The following is a 22,882-nucleotide window of genomic DNA, read 5'->3' as shown; positions in this document are numbered from 1 at the left end:
AGTGTAGTGATGAGAGGATAAGTCTACAAGGGTGGGACACACAAATTAGTGTTGTAGATGCCATGTGCTCAAATAGAGTTGCGTACTCCTATGTTGTCAACATGACAACTAACAAGGTGTGCAAACTCCTAAGTGTCTCACAAATAAAAATAATTAAATAATGCAATATAATTAAATAATGCATTAACCTAAGTAATCTTAAGTAAGTGTAAATAGTAAAGTACTTATTTACACCAACACCCCCCCCCCCCCCTTAAGTGCAACTTAGGGGAATGCCCTTAAGCTTATGAACTAGGATGAAGATGCATAATGGGTCCCGACTACTAGGCCATGTTAGGTACCCAAGTACATAATGAAAATGCAAATCTCCCATAAAGCAGGGAAAGAGGGAAAACTTCATGTGAAAAACCCTCCCCCAAAAAGAGAGATAGAGAGAGGATGCATCAATGGATGGAGTAATCAAGATCCCCCCATTACGACATACATCTAGTATATACAAAAGAGAATAAGAGAAGAAAGAGAGACAGAATAGGCTCCCCCCCCCCCCAAAAGAAGAATGCCAACTAGTAAAAGCTGCTCCGATGAAGAAGCGGGTCCATGAATGTAGAAAGGTGTTCCTCCCCTTAGGAAGAAACAATGCCAAAGGTATTGTCCTGAAGATGTATGCTGGCCCAAAAACCTGCTCAAGTATCCATGTACTAATGCTGAAGTTCACCCCTTCCAATTGTGCTGAAAAGAATGAATGCAAAACTGTCAAGGATGTTTTCTGAAACTATTCCCCTAAACCACCTGTCTCCTCTACTAACAAAGACACCTCCACTAATTGCTATTCATAAGGATCCACAATCACACCAACCTGTGCAGATTGATCATGTAGAGAATGGATATGAGGGTCAAAGTGAGCCCTCACAACAACTGTAGAAGAGTCATCATCAATGACAATATGTAAGTCCTCAAGTTTGTCTCCCAAGTCAAATGATGCTAGAGCTGGAAGACAAGATGTACCATGCTATGATGGACCTTTCACTATGGCAATGTAAGCACATGGACTGGACTGATGTGACCTCTCACTGCAACTATCGACAGAACCCCACATGTTTGAACCTGTTGAAGCACTATTGCTGGTGTCACTATCAGTTTCCACTTTGTATGATGTTTGGAGAGGAGTAGAGGACAAGCTCAGTGAACTTTCCTCAAAGTGAACATCCTTCTCCACAAAAATCTCATGTGTCTCTGGATCCATCAGTCTATAAGCCTTCACATTATCTTCATAACCAATAAAGGTACAAGGCCTAGGTGTCAGCGCCTTGCAACTCCTAGAAGAGAGGTTTGCCCATGCTGGACAACCGAAGACTCTAAGGTGACTCACAACTAGTTTTCTGCCGCACCATGCCTCAAAAGGAGTCTTGCCATCTAAGGTTGGATGAGGAGACCTGTTAAGTATGTGAGTAGCACTGCTAATGGCTTCAACTTCAAGTGTAGGATCGAGAGACTTGGCCTTTATCATGCAACTTGCCATGGTCTTGAGAGTCCTAATCTTGATTGTTGCAACATCTGTCTTGTGCAAACTGAATGCTGGTGAGTTCTTAAGATCAATGCCCTCAATTTTGCAAAAGTTCTTAAGTCTCCTATCAACATATCTGTTCTCATTGTCCACCCTTAATACTTTGATGGCTTTCCTTGACTTGTGTTCAACATGAGTCTTGAAGTCTTGAAGCTTTTGAACCACTTCATTCTTGTGATAAAGGAAGAAGACCCAAGTGAATCTTGAAAAGTCATCAAAAAATGCGAGTATGTAGTGGCCTTGGCTAACTGAAGTCACTACAAATGGTCCTACTAATACCATGTGAACTAGATGAAGAACAACTAGAGCTCAAGAAGACTTCCTTTTATCATACTTTTTCTTGAGATGCATATCCATTGAACAAGATGAAAACTCCCCCTTAGAAAAGCTAATGTTGGGTGGACCTTTGACCATGCATTTTGAGAAAAGTTGCTGAAGAGAGTGGAAGTCAAGGTGACCAAACCACTCATGCCATAAGTTGTTTGAATTAGAGTGAGTTAACAAGGCTTGAGAAGGACTCTTAGGCACAAAGTGGGAAAATGAATAAAGCCTCCTCCTATCATTGACTTTCCCAACTACTACCAATGAATCATCTTTTAGACTGCGCACCATCGCTGAATTGGGAAGGAACTCAACCTTATGACTATCTCCAAGGTGAGTGATTTGGTAAACTGATAGGAGATTAGAGCTTAGATTGGGAACATAGAGAACATCTTTGAATTCCCCATATTCCATTTCTATATGTCCTTTCCCTTCAACTTCTATTTTGGCATCATCTCCCACAAAGATGTGTGGTACTTGTGATTGCTTCAATGAAGAAAAATCTTGCTTTGAAGAACCCATGTGGTAAGAGGCACCTAAGTCAAGTATCCATTCCAAAGAAGAATTTGAGTTTGCCATAAGTGTTTGATCTTTACCTTTTGAAGAGGTAGGAGTTGAATCCTTGGAAGTATGTGGCACTTGAATCTTATTCTTCTTGAGTAAATTTTCTAACTCATCAATTATTTTTGTCTTGCAATGATGCTTGTCATGATTTGGATTTTTTCAATATGCACAAAAGAGTTTGTCCTTCTTTTCATTACTTCCTTTCTTGTTTAGAGAAGAACTGCCTTGTTGAGAGGAGTCATGTTGTGTCTCAGATTGTGTTTTCTACTTCAACTGCTTTTTCTTGTTGTTGCTTTTTCCCCCTTGACTAGATTTGTGATCATCACTAGCCACTAAAGCTTTGGTCTTAGATGACTTGAGAAGGCCAAAATCCACCAAGTGAGATTGTTCAACAATCAACATATCTGCAAATCTATCAAAGGAAGGCTTATGGTAAGAAGATCCCATGGTTAACTTGTGAGTATTAAAACTCGAAACAAAGTTAGCATACTCAGAAGATAGCTTCTTTAGGATGTGATGTATCAACCTATCATCCTTTATGGGAATTCCATAATCATGTAGAAGTGCCCTATACTCATTGACTTTGATGAGATAATCCTAAATTGTGTCATAATTTTTAGGATCTAAGAGAAGTAGATCATCCTCAATCTAAAATGCCTTTTCTTCATCCACTTTACCATATAACTGTTTAAGTTTGTCCCAAGCTTCTTTAGATTTTGAACAATTTTTAATGTGGAAGAGAAGATTGATATGTACACAACTTCTTATAACACCTAAAGCTTGTCAGTCTAGATTTGTCCAATCAATGAGTTCTGTAGTATCAGTAGGTTTGGTAATTGTACCATCAACATATAAACTATATCCTTTTTCCATTAATCTACTCCATGCAATATCTTTCCATGTAGAATAGTTACGTGAAGTTAAAGGAGGACATTTAAAACCCATGATGCAGAAATGAAAGAGCACAAAATAGAGACACAAAAAACATAGTACAACCCCCCCTTTTCACTCAATCAAAAGACCCCCCCAAAAAAAGATCCTATGGCACTTTATAAGTAGTGCATTTACAATGAGCCACTTGTCAAAATGAACAAAGTGGACTTTCTAATTTGGCTTTTACAACTACCTTATAAGGATGAAATCTATCACTTAAGAACTATAGCTTAGTTTTACAATAATTTTGAAAAAGAATCAAAGCATTACAATGCTAAAGAAGGCCTAATTCTGAAAGTGACAAATTTCTCCACACAACCCATAATCTAACTTCAGATCTAGAAAGTAGACAAAAAAATATGCACTTTCAAAAAAAATAGAACCTAAAAAGTGACCAGATGTGCCTGTACGGAGCTTCTGAAGTTGCAAAATGCATGATTATGCAGGTATAGTTGCCAAAAAATGCAAATTCTAAAAAATCTATGCACCAAAACAAGAAAACAACACCACCATTTGAAAATTCAAGAAATTTTACTTGATTTCAAAAAAAATTGCACCTAAATCAAAGTTCGGATGTCTGAGATAGGAGCTTGCAAAGTCAAGCTACCAAATTGAAAAGCAATCTAGAGAGGGGTCTAGAGGAGAAACTGCGATGCTAAATTTGACGATCAAACGACCGTCAAAAAAAATTAAAATTTCCTGGGAATGATGTTCAGATGAGTATCAAATTTAGGCTCTTGAACTTGATGACATCAGCAAAAAAGAGCCACAGGATGATGTGGTAGTTGACTGGGTGCTCGTGCCATACAGATCTATATGATCGTATGAAAAAATCTACCATGGCAGGGTGACTGGGTAGGTACAGATGTTGATTGGTCTGATGACGTAGGCACTTAGGTGTCAAGGCTGACTGTGTATGAGAGCTGACGTGGTGCCACGTGGGCGTGCTGATTGGGCCAGTGGTAATGAACCAAAAATTGCCACGTGTCACTGGGTTGGCAGACTGGGCATCTGAGGTGGCTGCGTGGAGGTCATCATAGTCAGGGTGGTTTGCAGTGCAGCAAGCGCCAGATTTTGAATTGCCGACGCCAAAAATGTTTTACTGTCGTCTAAGGTCAGGGGATATATCTCACATTCATGGGAATGAGGATCTCTGCAATGTTTAAAAAGGTCTTTTCCAATGTCTTAAGCAAAAAGTGTCGGAGGTATTGAGTGGTCGGGCCAGTTTTCCAAGGTCACCAGTATGTCTGCCTACAGTGCCAGAAATAGCACAGACTATGCTCGGTCGAAAAATATATTTCGTTGTCGGTCGATTCTCAAAACTGTTGATGCCAGAAATAGTGGTTTAGTCCCACATTAGTGGGAGTAGTGGATATATCATTTTTTAAATTGAAATTTCTGCCAATAGTCTTTCAAAGGCAGTGGAGCCGAAAATATGAAAGGCTCGGCCAGTTTCGAGCTGTCGCCCGGGTGACGTTGCCAGATTTTGAAAAGTCACTGTCGGTGAGATGTAAGCCACTGGTCGATGACGGTTGCCAAAATTTATGATGTATTCCACAGATTAATAAACAAAATTGTGAAAAATAATATATCTGCCCTGCGAAAAATAATATATTTGGCCAAATATGCAGATCAGGGGTTGATAGCTCGGCTCTGCCAAAAAAATTTCTCTGACCATGAAAATAATTTTTAAAAATACTTCAAAAAAATGGCAGAGAAAAATAAATAATAATTCAAATCTGAGAATTAATTCAATAATCAGATCGATTAGATCATACCCAATTTGGAAATCGGTGTCTTTAGGTGCTGGTTTGCAAAAAAAAATTGCCTCATAATAAACTTTCACCCAAGATAGGTGAATTTATAGTCAATCTCCATCGAATCAGTGTTCCAGATGCAACGGAGAGGTCAGATTTGGCTCTAGATGCTCCCAATTTTTGCGGATCCTTCAGAATCGATGTGCTGAATCATGAACAGTCTTGAACGGCTACGTGATGAGAATTTTCCTCAACTCTGATACCATGTAAGAATTTGCCTAAGGGAAAAATTCACCAAAGAACTAAGAAATCAAACACAAGCACAACTGTAGACCAAAAATGGAGAGAGTATGATTAGAATAACAATGTATTCAATAACTTGATGCCAAAGTACACTAGGAGTGCCTGAATATAAAGGCTACAAAAGAGCTTCTAGAATGCATAGAAGTTAGCACCATGAAGTGTCACACAACCAAGCACATGTCCACTAGATATGGATTATCCTCCATTAAGCATGGAAGTAAGTGTGATGATGAGAGGATAAGTCTACAAGGGTGGGACACACAAATCAGTGTTGTAGACACCATGTGCTCAAATAGAGTTGCGTACCCCTGTGTTGTCAACATGACAACTAACAAGGTGTGCAAACTCCTAAGTGTCTCACAAATAAAAATAATAAAATAATGTAATATAATTAAATAATGCATTAACCTAAGTAAGCTTAAGTAAGTGTAAATAATAAAGTACTTATTTACACCAACAAGATGCAACCTTTCCCTTTTACGCAACAAGGTTCATTGTTTCCAAATCTTACACTACCTCCATCATAGTGTTAAAAGTGTTCAAATTTTATTTTGTCTCCAGTCATATGATGTGAACATGCACTATATATGATCCATGTATCATTTTTACTAACATGAGAGATAAGTGCCATCTTATCTTCTTCTCCATTAGATTCATCTTTTACAGTAACGTACACTATTTTATATTCACTGTTATCAGAATCTTTAGCCATAAAACAAGTCTTCTTACCTTTGTCTTTGAAAGATTTGTAACTTTTGGATTCCTTCTTGCCTTTGTACTTGTGGCTCTTCTTCTCATCATTTCATTCTCTATTTGGACACCTGGCAGCAATATGACCAATTTCTTCACATAAAATATAGATTAAAGGAACTCTACCTTTGTACTTTCCTCTACCTCTAGAATATTTCTTTACAAGTAAAGCTTCAACAACTTCAAGATCACTATTAGAACATTCTACTATTTTCTCTTCACTTTCTGATCGAGTGTCCTTTGTTTTCTTGCCTTTTTCTTTGAGTGAAAGTTTAGCTTCAAATGAAGACTCAACATTTTTGGAAGCTAGAACATAATTGTCAAAGTTGTCTAGCTCAAAAGCTGTCAATCTTCCTACTAGGGCATCCAAGCCTAGCTTGCTATTTGAGTCATATCATTTTTCTTGAATAGTAGACACTCTGATTGCATAGATGGGAAGCAAAGTTTTGAGAACTTTACTTACAATAGTTTCTTCCTTGATTTCTCCTCCAGAAGCTCTGATTGCACTAACACTAGCTTTGATTCTTTCCACATTTTTGGTAACATTTTCATCATCTCTCATTCTCATTTTATCAAACTATCCTCTAAGTCTTTCTGCTTTGGCTCTCCTTACATTTTCATTGCCACCATATATATCATTTAGCTTGTTCTACATATCAAAAGCAATTTTATAGTCTTTGATCTCATCAAATTCATCATAGTTGAGGGCAGATGCAATGTCAATCATCATGATGTTATGGTTCTTTTTCTTAGCAAGATCTCTATTAGATAATGTACCAGTAGGAGTTTTGTATTCTTCATCAATTTATTTTCAGCTTGAATCACTAATGGTGGCCAGATGAAGTCTCATGAGTCCCTGCCATGTTGAAAGGTTGTCTCTATTTAGCTTTGGAATGTCTCTCTTGTATCCTGGTCTTTAGCTTAGGTCCTTGAAACCTCTCCTACAAGAACCAAAAGCTCTAATACCAATTGTTGGAAATAAAAAAGGCATAATTGAGAGGGAGGGTGAATCAATTACCACTAAAATAAATCTCACATCCCTTAGATGTTAACAATCAAATTTACACTAAGAAAACTAATTGTTCCTTATGCTCGGTAAATAAACATAAATTGTTGTAACTCAGTAAATGCAGAGTGAATTACTTTTAGTAGATCTTAAAAAATTATCAATAATTAACTTGCAATCATAAGAGAAATAACATGAACATATGAGACACCAGGATTTAATGTGGAAACCCAATTTGGGAAAAACCACCAATGTAACTAGTTAATCTTTTTCACTCTTCTGAAGTGAGCCCTATTAGGAGCCAACCCTGTTAAAGGGTACAAAAGACATTGTTAGGTGTGACCCTGTTAGAGGATTTAATCACCCTACTAGGAGTGGCCTTGCAAGAGGTCTTCAAATAATTCAATAGAATTTCCACCTTGTTATAGGATTTACAACTAGCTATTAAACCAACTCTATTAAGAGATTTTAGATCACTGCTACAATGGTTAGAGAGTAACAATGAAATGACTTGATTATAATGCAACTAAATTGCTGAATCCATATCTCTTTTCTACTTAAACTTGATCCTTCCTGATCGAATATTTCTTTTCTACTCCATAGAGATACCTGCTTATCCTTGAAGTTCACTCCCTTTATTTTCTTTTCAATTCAATCAACACACTTGCACACACACTAGAAATTTCAACTTGACCTTTTATTTATACCTTTAATATTGTCAAGTTGGCCCAAATTCAAATTACAATAACCAATATTCAGCATCATAGTCTGCTAGAATCAATACATAAAGTAATTAAGTTTCATATGCCAAAATAAGAAAAATCCTTCGTAAGCCGGCCCTACTTAGTAGAAACTAACTTTGGAATGATTTCATGTGTTAACCAATAGAAGCTTGGTTAACACTACGAACTTGCAGAAATCCTTTCGCAACCGAGTGAACTTGGTGAATATTAACTCTATCCAACTTTTCCTTTATTAACCGAGTGAGCTCGGTTAACACTCTTTTTTTCCTAAATTCCTTCAATGTCTGAGTGAGCTTGGTAGACACTGTCATCTATTTAGAGTAAACCTATGAATTCTTGGTTGACAAGGAAAACTATTTTCATTGACCAAGTGAGCTTGATAAGCACTATCTATCAATTGATATGACATCTATGTAACATCAAAGAAAATAGACGATTAATCAATTGTATCCAATAGAAGAACTGCTTCTCAACACGATTCTTGTATTCAACATGATTGGGAACAAAGAATATGAATCAATAGAGATATTTAGATCTTCTTCTCATCAAGAAAATGCATAACAAAGCCTCCTAAAACCTAATCACCTAGTCAAGAAATAATGTATTTCTCATATGATTTCCCACATTAGGTTAACTCAAAGGGAGATGAGAAGAAAGAACATTCTAAGGGAAATCTAGACTTAGACTCAAGACTTTAACTTTTGACTTGACTCAAAAAACCCTAAGAAAAAGATATAGAATAAAACTTGGGCAACACATCTCAAGGGTGTAGATGAATCATGCCTACACAAAGCAAGATCATCAAAGTTGCATCCATCAAGATGACTTATAGAAATCAAATGGAAGAGGCACTACAATCATGCCTAGAAGTACTTAGCATGGATGAGGAAAGGGATTTTAGTTCATGTCATCTTACCAATTCAGTTTTAAATTCTCCATGCATATACATGATTTCCCTTATTAAATCACTTAATTAACCCATTTTTCTTTCCATCTTTCTTAGCAACTCAACTTGATCAAAGACACAATGTGGCTCTAAGAAACATGGTAGAATGATAGATGAGGCAAAAATATTATTTTTGACCATTTCCATATCTAATAATGATAAAACATATATCGAAGTTTCCAATCATGTTTATTTCTTGAAGATGCTTCCATATAAATATTGGCAAGGTTAATATGGGGATGAGAAGAAGAAATTTTGGTATTAGAAATGATGATTGATTTGATTGCAGGCTTAGAGATATTGTTTCTAATGTTAGAGGGAGAAGGAGGGGAGATGGAAGGGGGATTATTACTAAAAAAAAATGCTCCTTTGTCCACAAATTTAACATTTAGGAGTTCCAAAGGGAGATTTTTTTCCTTGGACAGCATCTCTAGAGAAGATAAAATCTGATAGGAAGACACAAAGAAGTCAGAATTTATCAATAGGGATGAGGTAACATTTAGGGAGAATCTAATGACTAATTATTTGAAGAGATGGACATTTTCTTAGGCTTACAAATGAGATTAATAATAATTAAAAAAATTATTCTCCTATATCAATAAAAAGATTTTCAAAACCAAGGAAAGAACAAAAATAAATACTTATACTAGCTAAAATATCCCACTTAGCAAGTTCAATTAGAATATGCCATAGACATGACTAGTTAGAATGAGACATCAACTTGAAGGAAAAGTGATCAACGTTCAAACATCAATCAAAGAAGTGAAATGTGTAACCATTAAATATCAATTCACTATCTAAAAGAAAATAATTTCTAAGGGAAGGATACCAACATTTGAACATAATGAATTTCCTATCAAGATTGGTAATACTTACCTAACCTAATAGGGAAGATCTCCACCATGTTTCCACACCTTCCATATTAGGAATGCACAACATTATAAACACCCTATTAAATTTTAACAAAGGGGACAAGAGACACAAGGGTGGTTGAATAACTGAGTCTACAAACTTTCTCTTATGGAAGTTGGGATTTACGAAAAAATGATTTAGATTGAGAGTAGGGAATTACTAAAGAGCGAGAGGGGGACAACTTTTAGCCAAGGAGGAGGCACCTAAAGAACTAAGAGATGAAGATAAAAGGATTTGCCATATCTCACCAACCCTACATGGTACATTCTGATTCATAGGAACCAAAAGAACTAGAATAAGGGATGATCACTTCCCTTGAAACTAAGGCAGGATCCTTATTTTACATACTAATTTATTTTCCATAAGAGGATGATTATACCTTTTTCTATTCCTACCTTGCAAGAGTCCATGACTTGACATTGGGGATCTAAATATGGCTTCTAAAAACACCTTCCTTCTTACGGATTTTCCAATTACCATATGCCAATCTCTTCTTATGTTGTTAGGGGAGGGATTAAACTTAGGAGGGGAAATTTTGAGAATCCTCATAACCAATTTATGGAGAGGAGATCATGTGGGAGAAGAAGAGGAACAAGGTGCAAAGAAACTAAATCACAGTTTGCAGATCAAGTTTCACTTCAAAATAAATTATTCTTGTACTTTTTTTTCCTAATTTGTTATTTTATTTTTTAAAGAAAAAGTGGATGTGCCGTTATATATATATTATTATATAATAAAATGGTTCAAAAACTCAATCAAGAAAGAACCAAAAAAAAATTGCTATCATTATTTTGTACAAAATGATATATGTGAAAACCTAAAGTAATATGTTACTTTTGAGTATACCTAAACAACAATTACAACATGTATAATGTGTAATGTAACAAAATTTCTACAATTAAAAAACTCTTACTCCTCCACTGCATGAAAAACCTGCATCTAAAAATCTATTCGAGAATGAGGGGACCAAGAAGATGTCTTGGACACCCAACTATGTACATGATCACCCACAAAAGAAACCATAGCCCATCCATGTGTATTCAACTCACCCCTTGTAGCCATGTTAACATGTTGTATAGAAGATTGAGGCTAGCCACCAACATCAAGCGAAACATAGTTTAAATCAGGGACCTCTGCTATGCATGGCGCCAACTGATTATTAATCGATTATTAATATATTATATTTTTTATTTTTTATTTTTTTTAAATAATTTTTATATTTAACTTTGTTTCATTTTTAAAATATTTTTGGTTTATACTTTTCTTTTCAAATTTTAAAATTCAATTTAGGGGAAAACATTATTTATATGATATTCTATTTTCAAGCTATTTTATATTATTTGAATATATTTTATTGCTCACTACTTTTAATTGTTTTATTTATATGTTAATCATGACTTTAATTCAATGAGATAATCTAATAGAAACTTTTTTATGGTATATTTATTAGCCAAATTTAGACTATTACAAAAAAAATTAATTGTATTTAACTATGAACAATTAGTGATTAGTTTTGCACCAATTGACAAATCAGAAATAAAAATTATTATGTTTTCTATTTGAGAAGGTTTGAACCTAAGACCTCCCAAATGAGTGGCTTGCAATTTACCATTGTGTTTTAGGCTCTTACCTTAAATAAACAACCATTTTACTAATAAATTTCAAATATAATATTGCAAGTTTCCAATGATAAATTAATAAATTTTGAGAGAATTTTAAACTTTACTTTATAGCTGTCCTCATTTATCTTCATCATTGAATTGAATATTTAATACAATAATAAAAATTAACTATTACAAACTAAGATAAAACAAAACAAAATATTTCTTATAAATTATTAACAACTACAAATGTTATGGTTTGAATAAATGCATGAATCCCTAGTGTAGTGGACAAAGAGTTTTTCCTAGCTTATTATGAGAAAGATCTAAATCTTACTTAATGTATATTTATATAAATGAATGTACATAGAAAAGGAACGTAATCAATACATATAATAAAAATGATTAACGAGAGGGCACTTATAAAAAAATAAGATTTAAGTTTTTCTCCAAAAGGGTAAAAACAATTCATGGGCATAAAGAATTTTTTTTTCCCATAATTTTGGTTACTCTTCCTATTTAAACCTTTGCAAAGCTTAATTTATTTTATATTATATATTTGATAAAAAAGAAGAGAATTTATTTATCTTCATTTTGTTTCTCTTTTTTGGACACTTGCAACCTTTATTGGACATATTTCAAGTGATAACTTTATCACTAATTTTGAAAGAGAAATTGTTTAAATTCACCATTAGATTTTATGCCAAGAACTAGCTAATTGGATGGAGAGAATCTCATCATACTTATTTAGAGGCTTAATAATAGAGGAAACCCTATCTTTATCATAAATATGTTAAATATTTGAAGTGTTTATTAATTAATGAAACTATATAGCTTTGATTCTCAATATCAATATTCACATTATACACAAATGACATATTCATTTTAAACCACAAACCCTTCACACAATGATAATCTACCACTAGATGTTAGGATTAAGCTCAAACAGAAATAATAGTTACATGAAAACATAACCAATACCAAAAAATAATAAATTGTGTATAAGAGAACACAAGACACCAAGATTTAACATGGTTCACCCAATCCCTGGGCTATGTCCACCAACAATAAGTCCAATATTATTATTATCCAATGTTTACAACCTGATTACAATATGTAATCCCTTACAGCTCAACACTGCCACAAGAACCAATTTTTGCATCAAACATTATGAAAATCCCTAACCCTAAGCCTTTTTATACAAAATTTTTGCCACTTAGAAAATTAGGGCTAGAATAATAGAAAAATAGTAGCCAACGCCTTTTACAATATAAGGTCATTTTTTGGCTTCAGGGGGTTGCCCCTATAAACCCCCTTGGGGGCATTGCCCCTCGACCCCACCCTATATTATGATAGGAAGCGCACCTGGTAGGACCCCGCAAGGGTGGTACCTTGTCATTTCCCCTTTTCAAATAATTAAAAAATAATAATATTTTCTAAGGCAGGCAGGCCCAAAAAGGTGAAGTTTCGGAAAAAGGGGATAATCTTTGGAAGCGAATGGACTAATAAATAAAAATTATTATTAAAATATGTGTTATTAACCCCTCTTGGATATGAGTTAGGGTTATGCCCTCTTTTAAGGGGTTTGGAGGCATTCTGGGCTCATTCTAGAACTTGATTTTTGCTCATTCTTTGTTATTCTTCAGAGGCTGCCAAACCTGTGGAGGAGACCCAAGAACGGGAGTTTGCAGGTTTCCAGGGAGACCCAAGAATGGGAGTTTTTAGGTTTATAGGAAGGCTAAGGATGGGAGTTTGAATCCATTCCATGTGCATGCTCATACAGAGTTTCCCTTTGTGCTGAACAGTGCAGATTTGTGGGTTTTCGGGTGTGTTTTTTGTATGAGTTTGGTGTTTTTAGTTGAGTATTTCATATCAATTTGGGTTGTTGTTGTATTTCAAACTTTATGATGTTAAAATAGAGCTGAATATATGTATTGGGATGTGACTAAACTTCTGAGATAGATTATTAGTGTTTTTGTGGTGTTTCCGAGCATTTTTGTGTTAATTTTGGGAGCCCGATGAGCATAGTTTTTGTCCTACATTTGTGAACTGTTGTGTAAAGGCTATATAGATTTGAAAATTTCATTTTGTAGGTTGTTATTCTACTGAAATTTCTATAAAAATGTGCATTTTCAGATTTATTAATAATTTACGAAGTTGTGAAGCTTTTGGCACTATTTCGGTCATACTCGATTTGGGTTTTATTAAGAAATTGGTGGATCTTTGTAATATTGGTTGTTTGATTTTAAAGATCTAATTTGAGGCTCGAAATATCATGTAAAATCAGAAAAGGGACATTTCAGTGGTATCAGAGCCATGATCTTGCCAACCTGAGGGTTTGTAGAAGTTTGCATGTCAGTTTTGACAACTACCCAGATCTTGCATGTCAGTTTTGATGCTATCTAGATCTTGCATGTTAGTTTTGACAACTACCCAGATCTTGCATGTTAGTTTTGACTACCTAGATCTTGCATGTCAGTTTTGATAACTACCCAAATCTTACATGTCATAATTTATGGTTGCATGTTGCTTCTAATCAGCTGGATGTCAAAATTTATGGTTGGATTCTACTTCTAATCATTTTCATGTTAGTTCTTGGTGAATTTGGTGGTTTCATGTTGCTTCTAATCAACTGCATGTCAAAATTTATAGTTGCATGCAACTAAGTGAAAGAGAAAAAAGATATTTGTAGCGAGAAAAGAATAAAGAAATTTTGATCAAACCTCCAGTTGAAAGTAAAAGTACAAAATCCAAGGAAGGGAAAAGTATGGCTGATCTAGATGAGATGGCAAAAAAATTCTTTCAAGACATCCAAAATACTCAGAAGCAAAATGTAGATAGTTTGGCAGAAACTAGAGAGGCTTTGCGAATATTGACAGAAAAACTACAAGGAGTTGCATCTATTAATGAGAAAGGGAGCACTTTAGAGGAGCCAAGAAATCTGAAATCCACACCATCTAAATCAACCAAAACTATTTTCTTGCTTGCAGATGAGCCACCAGTACCAAATCCAGCCATTAATCCTATGGAAGAGGTTACAGGTAACTTGATTACATTAAGAGCTACTTACAATGGCTTAGATGATGACTTTTGTAGTTCGGTTCCTTTTAGAGAATATGTGGATATGATGAACACTTTGATGCCCAAGAAAGAGTACAGAAGGGAGCATGACATAAGTGGAAGAGAGCTCAAAATAAAATAAGCAAGTTTATAGCACCTACTTTTGATGGAACAAATAAAATTTCAGCTAGAGAATGGCTACAAAAATTACAGACCTTCTTCACACTTAACCTCATGAAGGAGAGTGATGTTGTTCAAATTTAAAGTCTACACTTGGAAGATGTAGCCTATGATTGGTGGTATCATGGAATGATTACTCAATGTCATGATTAGGTAACTACATTTGATGATTTTAGTCAAAGAGCAATAAATAGATTTGACCTCAAGGATGATGATTATGAGGATGTTGTTGTGCATGATGGTGAGATACCTGGTGGAGATGAGCAGACATTGTGCACTCATGACTTTTCTAAGAGAGAGTACCAAGCATAGTTAGATGCTTCATCACATGAGGTTTAGGCTAGTAGTACTTCACATGATTTATCCTGCTAGCTGAAGGTGAGTGAAGATAGTATTTTGACTACATTATCTCATCATGACAGGTATGTGGAGTTAGTTGGTATTGGTCATATTACTCAAGTGAGGATTTTGCTTGAGTTACTAGCTGATTCTAGTTTACAAATATGGACTCGAGATTGTTATATTGGCATTTGGGATTCAGTTGACTGTAAATCTTTAACACTTTTTGGTAGTAGTGATTTTTTGGGTGCTATCATGGATTTGATTAGCAGATTGCACGGTGTTGTCTATTCTTGTGCCAGGAGCTTATCCGATGTTGGTATTAGTTTTTATACACCGGTGTTGGGCTTTGTTCATATATCCAGTCGACCATACTTGCTAGAATGTGTTGATGATCTTTCATATTTGGCAGTGTGTACAGATGAGTCCCAGGATCATATTGGCATTGATGACATCTAGGAGGATGCAATGAGTAGTTTTGAAGACTTAGTTTCCTTGAGTACAGAGGAGTTAGACAGTAGCGCTATAGTTTTTGATACTCTGTATGTTGATATGAGCTTTAGAGTTGATTCACAGGATATGGATGGTAATACTCTAGAGACTAGTAACTTTGAGGATACTCCTTTAGACAGTGCATCATAGGAGGTTTGTAGGAGATAGTCAAGCCAGTGCCATCATGTGTCTAATCAGTTGAGAGTTAGTGACTGAGACATTGCTATCACTTGCCAGCATTTCGATGCTGCTTGTTAGTTGTTATCAGTTTATGGATGGGGTTCTCTTACTAGTGATGAGCAGGGAGACAGTTATCTTTCCTTGACAGAGTTCCACTCTTTATGGGAGGCTATCCAGATTTTGAGACAGGATTATATGCAGTTGGTAGCTGATAGAGATTATCTTATGGAGTGGGGCAGTACAGCATACGATGCATTTTTGGCCAAGGAAGATGAGGTGAGTGAGCTTACTCAGCAGCTTGAGGTGGCTTCTGAGATTCTTGAGAGTACACAATTGGCTTTCAAGGAGTCACAATTTCATTTGGCTAAGGTGACCATGGAGTTAGAGAAACTATAGTCTTTATTAGATTCTGTATAGTCACAAGTGGTGGTGTCTGATGATCCAAGGATGTCCATGGTCAAGATTGTGAAAGATAGTGGAGATGGGGATGCATCCATCCTTGATACTAACATTGGCATATCAAGTTCATCCCCACTAGAGTCAGGTTTAGTTGAGTTGGGTGCTGCAGCAGATTGTTGTGGTATGCCTGACATGGTGGTGACCTCTAGTACTAATGGCACAAATACTAGAGATGTTGTATCAAAGACCATGTGTGATGTTTGTGAGCTGACAGTTGGCATGGTTCCTACTAGTAATACTACTCCCTTGGCGATGTCTTCAGGGGTAGTAGTCAGTTCTAACTTGGTTAGTGATTGATTGCAGTTAGTTACATCTGGATTGCAGTCTGAGCCACTAACTGAGATTGGTGCATTCTATCGGAATTACATTGTGAGGTATGCTCATCAATCTACCTTTGATGACCATGTTGATGAGATGATGATACAAAGATGTACTTTGGTTCCTAGTGCTTATCATTAGTTATGGGACAATTTGATGCCTCAAGATGAGAGTTGTGATGGGCATGACATGGTGATAGGTTCTGCAGTTGACAACTTGATAATATGTGACTTCGAGTAGGAGTTTGGGAGTGATGCTTCAGTGGGTGTTGATATTGATTCTACTCCTTTGGCTATGACATCTCCTGACTTAGCTAGTGATCAGTCACAGTGGGTTGTATCACTTGTTCATGGTGAGTTGTTGATTGAGGTTGGTTTTTTTAATCAACATTATATTGTAGGGTATGTACATCAGTTAGCATTTGATCCTTGTGTTGAGAAGTTGATGGCAGGAAAATTTGGTTTGGGTTCCATTTCTTGCTGTTTATCTTGTGATGGCTTTTCACCATCAGGGGTGCATGGGAGTTATGGTTGTGAGACAGTGGTCGATGATCTACAGAGTTGTGTTGATTGCAAGAGTTGTATAGTGTGTAGATTCTCCATACTTGGTATAGTTTCATTTGAGAGCATTCACCATTGTTGTAGAGTTGGATTGTACATTCCGTATAGGCCAGTGGGATGCATTCATGGTATTTATTGTGTTGGCAGTTTGATTTGTCCACTTTACTTGGGTTTCGATGTTCTAAGAATTTGTGTCTCGTGGGTTTCTAATTGTGGTAGTGGTGATTTTGGAGTTTGGTTGAGCTGTAATTGTCAATTTGATTATGGATTCCTCTTGGTCATATTGCAGAGGGTATTGCAAGAACCTATGTTATTTGGCAGTAGTATAGTTCATGACTACATTTGGGATCCAGGTGGATTGATTGGTTTATTGTTTAGCCATTGCTTGAGGACAAGCAATATTTGGGAGGGGAGGACTTGTCATGTCCCCTTTTCAAATAATTAAAAAATAATAATATTTTCTAAGGTAGGCAGGCCCAAAAAGGTGAAGTTTCAGAAAAAGGGGATAATCTTTGGAAGTGAATGGATTAATAAATAAAAATTATTATTAAAATATATTTTATTAACCCCTCTTGGATGTGAGTTAGGTTTATGCCCTCTTTTAAGGGGTTTGGAGGCATTTTGGGCTCATTCCAGAACTTGATTTTTGCTCATTCTTTGTTATTCTTCAGAGGCTGCCAAACCTGTGGAGAAGGAGACCCAAGAATGGGAGTTTGCAGGTTTCTAGGGAGACCCAAGAATAGGATTTTGTAGGTTTATAGGAAGGCTAAGGATGGAAGGTTGAATCCATTCCATGTGCATGCTCATACAGAGTTTGCCTTTGTGCTGAACAGTGCAGATTTGTGGGCTTTCAGGTGTGTTTTTTGTATGAGTTTGGTGTTTTCAGTTGAGTATTTCATATCAGTTTGGGTTGCTGCTGTATTTCAGACTTTATGATGTTAAAATAGAGCTGAATATATGTACTGGGACGTGATTAAACTTCTGAGATAGATTATTAGTGTTTTTGTGGTGTTTTCGGGCATTTTTGTATTAATTTTGGGAGCCCGATGAGCATAGTATTTGTCATACATTTGTGAACTGTTGTGTAAAGGCTATACAGATTTGGAAATATCATTTTTTAGGTTTTTATTCTGCTGAAATTTCTGTAAAAATTTCCATTTTCAGATTTATTAATAATTTGTGAAGTTGTAAAGCTTTTGGCACTATTTCGGTCATACCCGATTTGGGTTTTATTGAGAAATTGGTGGATCTTTGTAATATTGGTTGTTTGATTTTAAAGATCTGATTTGAGGCTCAAAATATCATGTAAAATCAGAAAAGTGACATTTCATACCCCTTGAACCCTTCTTGGGAACACTACCCCCAAACCCCTTTAGAAATAATATGGGGGAGGAAATTGTGCTGAATAAATCACCAAGTCTAATTAGGCTCCACATCACAACAGTAGATTGTACATATTTAATACATTAGGATTTACATAAAGTGGTTACAATTCCTTTAGATCTATGTGAAATATCTAAATTAATAACAAATCATGATTTCAATACTTGTAATATATATATCAACAAGAGAGAGAGAGAGAGAGAGAGAGAGCTCCATGTGCTAGTAGTCACAATCAAGAAATAATCATAAAAATAAACATTCAAAAAGGGTAGTACATAATATTCAAAATATTACATCCATATACTAAATATGGATTGAATTTGTGTGAAAAGAATGTCACATGTGGTAACAAATTTTTATCTTGTTAGGCACCATTTGTGTAATCTGTATGAATAAAATACATCTATTAAAGACTCGTGTAGAGTTTTACATGGGTTCATCCTAGTGAGAACAATGCACAATTCTAAGTCATCTACGAATCACACATGTTAGCTCACACGGATCTTAATTAGTTAACCCCACATGGGCATAAAACTATTTTTCTAATAGGCCCCACAATGATACACCTTAACATTTACTTTTCAATAACACATCATTACTATAATGAGTCACACGTATATAGGCTTATCAAAACATTTAGCCAATTATTTCAACTAACAAAATAGAAGTACAAAGAGTGTATATTTGCCTCAAAATTAGACTGTGTAGATCTAAGATGAACAAGACAAACCCAAAATATTGATAGAACTAACCATATTTATTAAATATTGAGATTTTTCACTTTGTAGAAAGGATTTTTTTCCACATTTTTAGGAAGAAATGTAAACTTCTCTATAACAATATATATCATTTACCAAATCCCTAAATTGGAAACTGTATTTGGAACCCAATTTAATTCTCGATATGTACACAAGATCAAACTTGTATAGATCTCCAAAAGAATTATTGAATGTCATTGATAATGCCCTCAAAAACCCAATCAAAGTGTTGGGATGCTTTTACAACATCAATTATTTTCAAGAAATATCCCTTACTAATAATTTGATTTAATGCCCACCCCCTCGCAATTTTTTTTTGATAAATCTTATATCTCAATAGGATATCCAATAACTTTGGCTACAACACTCATCTTTATACATACTCTACCAACATAACTAGCCAATACAACTCAAAATGGGTAATGCAGTGTGTCATCACCAGTACTAGAAATCTCTAGGTTACTCTTTATTGCATCACAAAAAGTTAAGTTTACACCAACCAATAGATAATGGCCTTCATTTCATTATAAAATGAACTATCTTCTTAGTAATTTCAACTTGTTAGAAGGTTGGAGGTAGATCCCCAATAGAAACAATGTTAAGGAAACTTGGACAAGACCAAGACTTGACACAATCTATGTATATTGCCTAATAACAAATAATAGAAGGTGAAAAACACCCCCTCTAGATGTCTCTTTCAATACTCTTGAAGATTTATTTATTTATTTCCTTTTCTAGGAAAGACTAGATGTATGGTGGAATTCACAACTAAATTTATCTATTGAGGGGTGTGGGAAAGGCTAGGCCCAATTCTCAATGAAATCAAGAAAACATCATTTATAGAGAAACTTAGATAGAGCTTCCCAATTCTGGACAAAAGATAATTCCTCTATATTTTTTAAAATTGGCTATAGTAACAGGAATTCTAAAGATAGAAAGCAAGTGGAAACAGATATAGATAACTTGGAGAGAGGGATTAGCACTCAGATTTTCCTATATTACTTAAGATATTACCCTTCCATCTAGGAATTTATTTTGAATGCATTCCAATAGAGAATTTGAAAAGGATGGAAACATTGTTAAGATTGTGATAATAAAAATAGATTTTTGTATCTAGACATCACTATGTACACATTGGTTATGGGTTGAATGTAATAAAATCAAAAGCATTTCTCTCATAATTATAGTAAGTGAAATGATTTGTCTTAGATAGATAAATACTATTATCAAAAATTAATGGTTAACCTATTCATATGATTAAGAGTTTAACATTATTGTAAAATCAACAATTTAAATTTATATAAAATTATGACAATATAACATTATTCACTCAAGGTATAGTGTATATTATCTACAATGTATGTGATGTCTACTCCGAAGTTTAAACTTATTTTTAAAAATGATAGAACTGCTAACATGCTAAAGAAAAAGACAAACTGAAACAAAGTATTGACTCTCTAGTTTTTAAATAAGGACTCAAGAAACTGAATAATAATATTAGAAATAAGAAAATATAACATCAATAACACTAATTTAAAAAGAAAAAAAGAAAACATAATTTTCAAACCTTGCAGCGAGTATAATCAGGATTCTCTAGTATTCAGTCCAAATTATAAGAAACAAACATAAATTTAGCTGATGCTATTTTAATATTGTAGTCCATTAAACATTTCTAGAAAACAAGTAGGTGAGAATTTTAAACAGAAAATCCATGCTTCAAACAAGAAGATATTATTACAACCTCACAGTCAACTCCGCCATGAAGATTTCTTCTACAAACACAAACTCTTCTTAGAGAAAGCTTTGAGATCCCAAATTTGCTTCTCTGTAGACACACTTCTAAGATGATATAAGAAAACCAGGTATAGAGATGATCAACTTCTATGGATGGTGCAATTTCTTGGTGGTTTCTAATTTATTTATTTTTAGTGGACTTGCCACACACGTCAGAGAAAGGCAAATGTTTTTATTTATTTTTATTATGTAGTTTTTACTCTACGCGGGAACATGGTTGCTTCAGAGACATATGTAAGTTTGCTATAAATTAGATCAATTATTAATACTTCTATGATGAGTTGTTCATTGACTTCGTATATATTAAACTGGTTCGTCCAATTGAACACTAGTCAACCTTTCTTGTTCCTTGTACACAAATTCGGTGGTTGTTTTTCCTATTGTGGAGATTCCTTTTCAGTGTGAATACTAGAATCCTGATAAGTTCATAGAATCTTGATAAGTCCATTTTTCTTTGGTGTCAGCTATGTTTCAGACAGAATGTACTAAAAGTCAACAAATATTTTTTCAGATCTCAGAAATCATAGTTTTTTTTTCTCAATTTTTTTGTTGTTTTTTATTCATTACCAATATGAATATAACCTCTCATCTTTAATCATAATGACAACGTTTTGGTTTGAATTTTAGTATCACTTGCTTTTCATTAAGGTTTATTATTTTTGATGGAATATTAGATTAAAGATTATACAAATTGTAATTATCAATGAAAGAAAAGAATAATATCATAATATTTTATATTTTAAAATTTATAATATTTATTAGCTAAATGTGAATAAGAGTTTGGGAGTCATAAAGAGTAAGTAGAACATTTTTCTAATGTCTCTATATCAAGTTTGTTGCCATGTTTATGTCATATTGCACCTTTTCCATAGGAATCATCTTAATCTCTTGCAATTATTGTGTGTTTTTTAGGGTGGCTATTTAGATTGCCCAGACATGTATAAGCTCGAGAATAATTTGGCGCTTTTGAACAATGGCTCCCTAAATGAAGTATCATTGGAATTTTGTTTGGTGTTTTCTACCAATAGCTCCTTCAAAGAACTATCCTTGGATGTTTGTATCTAATGCCTCTCATGTTCTAGAAGTAATCTGACCTTCCCATGGACATCATCGTAATAATCCTTTTATTCGAAAATGCTTACAACTAATCAAATTATTTTACTTTATATGATACCATTTTCAAAAAACTCCCTAAAATAGTGTGCTTAGAGAACGAATCAAGAATAAGTGTAACCTACACGTGGGATCTAACTTGATGGAATCTAAAATATTACCAAAGATGTTTTTGCCCTTTCTATTTCTAAGGAGAGTTATACAAAGGTTTTTCTTATACATGGACTAAAGTATCTCTATACATCACTTTGGACTTTCAAAGTAAAATGTTTGACATTTTCATCTTGGATGGAAAAAAAAATGTACTTATTTGGCTTAAGTTTTTAAGGTTTTCTTTACATTATTAGAAACTTATACTAGTACTATTACTATCTCACTTAGAAAGATCATTTGTGTTAAGTTTGATATTTTATTCAACCTACTTTAAAAATAATGTTCAGAGAAATTTAATCATTTTAAACACCTACAAAATATTTAATAGATTCACATATTGGCAATTCATAAATCTTTCAAATGTCCTTTTCCACCCATAAATTTAAAAACTTTTTCTCTTAGTGTCAGTCATAAGATCGTGAGATTAAGGATTGTCATTTTTCCTCTTTGGGTAATAATATATCTTTCATGCTTATAAAACCCTTGAAAGAATGATGGAAGGTGCACTACAAGAGCTAAATAAATGTATTATTGTTCTTTGTAAAAGTTAATGAAACCATTCAATTATTTTTATCTACCTAGCTACCAAGTCACCAATAGGACATATCTTCAAACCCTCTAAAGAATAAAATGACATATCATCACCTAATCATGACTCTTCTCGACCAAATATTCAAAGAATGGTCTAACCAA

The sequence above is a fragment of the Cupressus sempervirens genome, chromosome 1 (assembly GCF_028749045.1).
Source record: "Cupressus sempervirens isolate cs-2001-9-10 chromosome 1, ASM2874904v1, whole genome shotgun sequence".
In the NCBI taxonomy this organism is placed as follows: domain Eukaryota; kingdom Viridiplantae; phylum Streptophyta; class Pinopsida; order Cupressales; family Cupressaceae; genus Cupressus; species Cupressus sempervirens.
Note: the sequence above shows the minus strand (reverse complement) of the source record.